We start from the raw sequence: 7949 nt of genomic DNA on the forward strand, positions 1-7949 counted from the left end.
TAGATTGGCCAGGGCCAAAACTATTGCAGGTGGTTAAACTGTGGGTGTGGCTGTGAGTTTTGGTGCAAGTGTGCTGTGTGTCTGAGGAGCATGCTGGGAGAGGGGAAGGGCAGAACCTACAGCTGTCCAGTGTTGCCACTGAAATACTGCTGTGCAGCTCAGGTGCTGATTTTAACTGGTCAGTAGTATGCAACCCCACTAGGATGGAAATTGAAAACAGTGCTCCATAAGAGCAAGCATAGCCAAATGATCTGGATGTCTTTCTGGCACGGAGCTGTTCTTTCAGGCCTTGAAAACAGGGGCAGCTCTGATAAAGTAACTGAGCAGCTGGTTGGTATTAACTCTCCTTTGCACTGTCAATTCACCTTCTTTGGGAATAGCTCACCCTGCTCTGTGTCTTTCCTAAGCCTGTCAGTATCGATGTGAATGTGCTTTTCACACCCATGCCATCTGGCACTGGTATTACACCAGAGTTCCTCCTGCCACTGCAGTTCAAGGTCTTTCAATTTTTGCATGAAAGTCTTGTCTCCTATGTTATGGACACTGCACTCCTTAGGAAGCTGACAAATACATTTGAACATAGTGGGAAAAATGTTGAAGTGGAAGCGTTGCGAAGATGTGTGGCCAATTTCACAACATCTTTCCTGTGGAACTGCTGCAGGCTGAACGGAGCAAGTCCTGCTGTCAGATGTGCATTCGGAGAAAGCAGGTTTGAATAAAATAAGTCACAGCCAGAGAACTGTCAGCGCTTATCAATAGTGTCAAGATACGAGTTTCTGTAGCCAATTGTCCTTTGGATTTACTGAAGAAAATCCCTTACTGGTTTACATCCTGGACACTGAAATCCACAAGAAAATTCCCATTTGCTCCAAAGCGAAGTCCCTTTCCCTTTCTTCCTGCTTCCTTCATCAGTGAAGCACAAACTGAGTTAGAATTTAAAACTGTGTTCTTCTCTGTACAGCCCCTACCAGAGAGGATGAGCAGAAGTATCAGGACAACCTGGTGGTGTCTTCTCTGGCCTTAAACATCTGGGCTGTAAGATGTAGCGAAGTCATTTATCTTGCCTCAGCGTTGCCATGTTCATGTCCAGAGAATGGCCTGTTGTCAGAAGCCTTTCTGAAGACGCAGTTACTTGAAAATTGCAGGTGCAGGTGCTTGCAGCTACTCTAACCTTTTGTGCATCCTTCTGAGGGAAGCATAGTCTGAAATGAAGAAGTGGCAGTATTTTGAAGGCAAGTGCAATTAGAAGGAGGGTAATTTGTTTGGAAAGGTGGGGATAGCACTGCCTATAATTTCACAAAGCATACTTTGAGAAAGGAAGAGCTGTGTGCCTTAAGGTGCTAATCATGATCAGCATGTTCCATTCTGAACACCTGGACATGCTTGCAAAATACAGGACATGTCTCCATCCAGGCTGGAAAGAAGGAGCCCACTGCTGCAGGGTGGAGTGGGTTCCTTTGTGCAAGTCAGCACAAGTCCCAAAGCCTTGAGGTGGACTGGAAGGTAGAGAGCTTCTAGACACAAGCTATTGCCACAGAGTGTTTGGTTGGTGTTGCCTGTTCCTAAGAGTGTGGACTAATCTCCACTCTTCATTCCCCGTGTCTGTTTCCTTCCTAAGGAAGATTCACACCTTTCTGGTTGCAGGTCATGTGCTTATGCAGCTAAAGGTAGCTGGGAGGCTGCTGAGCTGAGCTGAGCTGGTAGGCTAAGTGGAGCAGTAAAAGTCTTTCCCAGTCAGTGAGTTGACCTCAGGTCCTTCAAATAATGCAGTCCAAGAAGATTTTGCCAGTATTTCCACTGGAAGCCTACCACGGGTCTCTTGCTTTTTCTGTGTTTGACTGGCTGGTAGATTGGGAGGGACAAGGGGGTGTGAAATGCTTGACCAGGGCATGAATGAAATGACTTTTTTCTTTAGTTGGTCCTAGGCATCTCAACCTGAAGTTCTAAGGAGAGAGAGTGGGAGTAGCAGAGTTTGTTTAAAGCTGCCTTTTCTCCAGGGTTAGCAAATTAAGAGGCTCTTTACTACTCTGCATCTGGTAGTGTGGGCTTTCTGAATAGCTTTAGCTACAGGTGAGTTTATGAAACACCTTCCTTAGAGTAGGGCGGAGGTTTTCTCTTATCTGCTTGATTCTCAGGTGACTGGAGGTCAGAAGAAATTTTCCCTCTTATTCTGCATCTTAGTTACTCATGTGGATTAGGAGAGCACTGTGAAGGGACTGGAAGGTAGTGATCAGTAGAGATCTAAAAAGAGGAGGATGAGATGCGCTGCTGAAACAGAGTAGCCTGTGAAATTCCTGACTCTCTCCTCTTTCTTTGTGATGATGCCTGTGAATGACTGATCAGTGGCTGCTGTGATCCTGTCTTCCTCTTCTTCCCTCCCTGCTGGGTAGCACTTGGGACACGGAGCTGTTCAATGGCGACCTCATCTAGATGGCAGAAATTACAAGGCATTGATTGTTATTATATAGGATGGTTCAGAAAACTGTTTTCTGAGTGCACCCAGCTCTTGTGTCATGGCTGGAGAAGAGAAGGGTGATTAATCAGACATTGTGTGTTTTGTCAGCCCTCAGCTGATAAAGAGTATTTCAGAGATCACCCAAGAGGAATTGGAGTAGCCCAAGGGAGCAAAAAGGGAGCTCCTGCTGTGCTGTGCTGTGATCGGCATCAGAGCAACCCTTCCCAATAAACAGCACCATCGTATCCAGTAGCAAGGATCTCCAGTCAGAAAAAAGCAATGGAGGAGGTTTGTATTGAGGATGGTGTCTAAATGCAGACACGTCTACATCCCTATACAAAATAGAGTTCCTCTCGGAACGGCAAGAGAGAAGCCAGTTGCTGCAAGTGTCAGGAGGAGCACATTAGAGTGGAGCGAGCCAAGCTTCAGGAGTTCTGTGGTTTCAGGACTTTTCTTTTTCCTTTTCCAAACTTGTATTTCTTGTTACAGTGGCTTGTCCATTTTTCAGCCGGGCTATTGATCAGCCACATCTAGCGTAAGAAGTAGTTTGGATGGGCCTGAGTATTTTTATCCTGCTTTGCAAAGCATAAGTTGGTTATGTGTGATCTTTTGTCAGTCAATAGACAGATCTTTGAAAGTGCTCCTAATTCTTTCCCTGCTCCACACTGCATCTCTACCACCTGATGTTCCTACCAGAATCAGTGATGGGGTGAATGAGAAGAAGAGTTATTTTGCTGATATAATTTGATTTAAGGTACTTGCCTGTGGATTTGAACTCTTGTAGTAAAGCTTATAAATCCTTTAGATTAGAACAGAAAAGCATGGAAAAACAGTCTGGCTTGAGGGTTTTTTCCCAGACTCGAACTGGCATCAGCAAAGTGGATGGTCAGCTGAAAACTTTGAGTCAAATCCCTGTAAAGTGATGTGTCAAATCACGGCAGAGGATTCGCGTGGAGTTTGAGAAGAGTTTGGTTGCGCTCCGAGATGTGACAGTTTCCAAGGTGTGAGCTCATGTAAACAAGGAAGCAGATGGGGCTTCTAAACTCTGAACTAAAAGTACTTTGATGAAGGTTTTGTACCACGGAGTAACCGGTGATGGGAAATGAGTGTCAGGGCTGTTAGAAGGTGGAAGAGCCATCTTTCCCTTGGGGAAAAACCAAAGGCAAAGGGGTGGCCTTGTTTGTTCTGGCTTTGGAAGTGACCTTCCCAAGACTTCTGAAGAAAGGGGACGGGTTTTCCCCCATTTTCTAGAATTCTGTCTCATTAAGAAGAGTTGTCTGAACCCAGCGCCCTGTCGGTTCCCTGGGGGAGAGGTGGGCAGGACTGAAATACACTGTTCTATTCAGCCCCTAAACAGTGGGTTTGCCTTTGGTTTTGTCTAAAGCCAAGGGGGAGCTGCTGTCTCCAGTGAAACAAAGCTCCTTCCTCAGCTAAAATGTTTTCCAGCAGTGCTGGGAGGTCGGGCTGCTCTTCCCTGGCCCTGTGTTTCCAACAGGGTGAGGTTTGTGTGTGCCCTTCCCTTAGGGCAGATTCCTCCTGTAGGCAGATTCCTCCTGTAGGCAGCTTCTGTCTGTGCAAGCTGGGGTGACTTTGGGATGGATGGAGAGATCCTCAAGGGAGTCCAGAGGAGGCCAGGAAGGGCCAGGAAGTGCTCCAAGAGCTAGAGCATTACACAGACGGGCTGGGAGGGCTGGGAATGTTCAGCCTGGAGAAGAGAAGGCTCTGGAGAGCCCTTAGAGCCCTTTCCAGTGCCTAAAGGTGCCCCAAGAGAGCTGGAGAGGGACTTGAAGAGCCTGGCGTGAAAGGACAAGGAGGAATGGCTTCCCGCTGCCAGAGGGTGGGTTTAGATGGGATATTGAGAAGAAATCCTTCCCTGTGAAGGTGCTGAGGCCCTGGCACAGGTTGCCCAGAGAAGCTGTGGCTGCCCCTGGATCCCTGGCAGTGTCCAAGGCCAGGCTGGACAGAGCTTGAAGCAACCTGGGATAGTGAAAGGTGTCTCTGGCCATGGCAGGGGGTTGGAACGGGATAATCTTTAAGGTCCCTTCCCACCCAATCCCTTCTGTGATTCCATGATTCCAGCGTCTCTACACACATGGAGAGCCAAAGCGCAGTGCAGCATCTTTGGCACCTGATCCTTAAGGTCACTTTGCTGGGCTGATGTTGGGAAACAAGACCTATGGATGGACTGATGAAGTCAGTCAATATTTTTGCCTCCTGCGGTGGAAAACACCTGCGATTCCTTTCCTTGCAGAGCTGCTGGGGGTTAAACAGCAGACAGTGCTTATGGGAATAACCCCTCAGCTGATCTTTGTCTTCCCTTGGTGGTTATTAACAGTGGCAGGGAGTTGTCTCCAGGATGCCCAAACGTCCCAGTGTCACTGTACGTGTCCGTGTGCGTTCATGAGGTTCCGAGGTGGGAGCCAAAGCTCCGGGCGTGCGGATCCATCACCTATTTCCATGTGGAGTGATGTTCTGTTTGAAGGCATCCCCGACCTGTGTCTGCTCAGCCGTCTGGCCACGCTTGAGTGAGGAGTTCCAGTAAGGATATCCATTGGCTGAGGAGAGCTGGAAAGGCAGACATGGAGTCAGTGTTACCAGGAAAGGGGAAAGCTGATCGGAGAAAAGGAGAGGGATAGTGGTAGATGAGTCATGGTCTGGCAGATTTTGGTCAAGGTGTTCTCCAGGGAAGCCTGTGTCCCTGGAGCTCAGTTACGCTGTAGGGTGCTGTTGCCTTGGATTGGGAGAGGCTCATTATTGCTGCCCTTTTCCAGCCTCATTTGCTTTCTGTATTTAACTGGGGCAACCAGATCCAACTGAGTTTTGAGCCAACTACTTGTTGCATGCCACCACTACCCCTGCAGCTCCATTTCTCCGGAAAAGGGGGAGGGAGAGTGAAGAGACAGGGACACAGGACTAACCTCCTCTTGCAAGTGTCCAATGTCTATTTCCCAGGGAGCTCCACGGAAGATTTCTGTGGGCGGTTCCCAGCCGTTGCGGAATTTGGGGATGTAGGTGGGGACATTCGTGTCTCGGGGCCACTCGGCTCTAGGACAGAAAGTGGGAATATGAGGTGACATTCACGAAGAATGTGTCTTTCAGGGCATCCCCTGAAAGAAGAAGCAGGAGCATCAGGGAATCCAAGCATCCCGTCTGCGTGGGGAGCCTGGGGAGATGGCAGCTCTGTCCTTACCTGGATCTGGTCCATGTCTCCCCCAGGGAATCCCAGAGGTTTATCTCTTTGGGTGTCAGGTGTCCTCTCAGGAAATCGGTGGTGTCTTTAGAAAGCAGTGGGCTGAGGACAGACGGGGCCAGCTCGGGGCCACCGCAGCTGTTGATGATCTGGGTCACACACAAACCACACAAAGAGGAGAGAACTTGCAGGAAACGGTCAAAATGTCAAACCAGGGACACACAGATGAGCAGGAAGCGAAGACAAAGCTGATCCTTGGATCAGCACAGTCACTGCAAGAAACATCAACCTAAGTCTTTGAAGGAGACTGGACAGTTCAAGGGAACATGAGATTTTTTTGGATTGGAGTCAAAGGAAGAGCTGATCTACAAATGAGCTGTTGTTACAGACGAGTGAAGTGTCAGAAGCTGACACTTCAAAAAATGGAAAGTATCTTGCTATTCCTTTGTGGCTCCTTTTCCAAGTTGGGATTTCTGCTTCCAAGCATTTTCAGTGCAAATACTGAGCCGTATTTGCCTGAAGGTGAGACCAGACAGATTCCCAGTGGGGATTCCAGCTGGCTGCCCCTTTTGTTCACAGTAATGCCTTATTGACCGGGTGGAAGGATTCATATTTGCTGGGATTCCTGTATTTACTTCAAGCTTCAAACTGGATCAGAGGCCAGGAACAACCGGCATCGCTTCTGGAAGTTCCTGAGAAAGCTGTGGCCAGGTATGAGCAGTTTTCCAACCCTGTTGCACAATCTATCTACTTGTAAGTGTGAACTAGAAATAAAAGGAGTTCCCAGTGAGACCTGGGAATAAGATTTACCAGTTCCAGCGGCCTGAAGAGGAAATGCACCAACTTCGAAGCACGGGGGTTTTGGATGTGCTTCCTTAGTTTGGCCTGAAAAGAGAACATAAACACAGTTTAACCCTAACCTGAGTGTGCCTTCTCTTTTCTGTCACATGGGGCGAGTGTTGTGGACTGATGAGAAGAGTAAGGGATGGAGGAGTAGGAATCATTCATTTTTATTTTGTGTCCATTTCTAATTCCTTATGAATTTCAGGAGGGGGGGGGAATACCCTCTCTGTTAAATCAATGCCTTTAAGCTAATTTGAACAGACACAGAAGACCTTGGCTTATTTTGAAAGTCCTAGTGAGGAAGGGCCAGGATTGTTGGTGCTTCTGCCTCTTGCAGGGTTGAGAATCCCACTAGTTCCATGGATGAAAACAACAGGATAGGTGTTCTGAGGGTCCCCTGGCAAACTGCTGACAAGGGAAAGTCTCCACCAAGGTCTTGCCTGGGGCACCTGGAGCTGCCCTGGCCACTGAAAGGCTCCAAATCCAGTGGTATTTGAGGTGAGCTGTGGCAGAATGGAGAGCAAACACTTGGGATTGATTTACTGCAAGAACTGGGTTTCAGTAACAGCAATCAGCTGAGCTGTGGTGAGAAACCTCTCCAGTTTGTGCTCCCATTCAGCTCCTTCTCCTGTCCTGGACTCCTGGCGCTGTTGCCATGGGAGACAGGCTCCCTGCTCCTACCGAAATGCAAAGCATTTGAAATGCCGGAGATGAAACATTAATGTGGAGTGGGAAACAACTGCTGGCAGCAGGGTGACCCAATGAACGGGCACTTCCCAGGGACTCGGCAGCCCCATGGTGAGGAACGTGGCAGGACCCCACCACAGTGTCCCAGCTCTGCTGCGTGCTCCACCCTGGGCTCTTGCCAGGAGATCAGCTGCTCCTTCTGATTCTGAGCAGGCACAAATTAGCCATATTTGCTTCTCAAAGAAAAGGCTGGAGCTTGGTATCCTGCTTTAAGGTTGTTTACAGTCTCTTGGTTTTCCTTATTAATAACTGCCCAGGAAGGAGCTTGTAGGATGTGTTCGCTGGACAAGTTTGGTCACAACTGACAGAATTCCTGCTGCAGTGGTGAGGCAGGGACTGAGCCTGGTTCACTGTCCCCAGAGCTCAGGTAGTACAGGACAGTCAGGCCAGTAAAGCCCCTGCTCAGGGCTGGGAACGAGATCCTGGCCAGCTTTCCCTCTCTGCCCCTCTCTGCAGTCCTGCTGGCCTATGTCATGCCCTGGGGCCACTCTGCCGTTGCTCAAATGGCCAAAATCCACTCATCCAGGAGTGGGAAAGGGAGGGAGGGCACAGGAATTCATCTTAGGTGGTGAGGCCTGGAAACTTTCAAGGCAACAAATTGATCCTCCTCCTCCTCCTCCTCCCCCTCCTCCAGCAGCTCTTCCTCCTCCTCCGACTTCGACTCGGATCCGAGCTCCTCCAGCAGCAGCAGCAGCAGCAGCAGCAGCAGCAGCT

The sequence above is a fragment of the Coloeus monedula genome, assembly GCF_965178545.1.
Source record: "Coloeus monedula genome assembly, contig: HAP1_SCAFFOLD_129, whole genome shotgun sequence".
NCBI classification, from domain to species: Eukaryota; Metazoa; Chordata; class Aves; order Passeriformes; family Corvidae; genus Coloeus; species Coloeus monedula.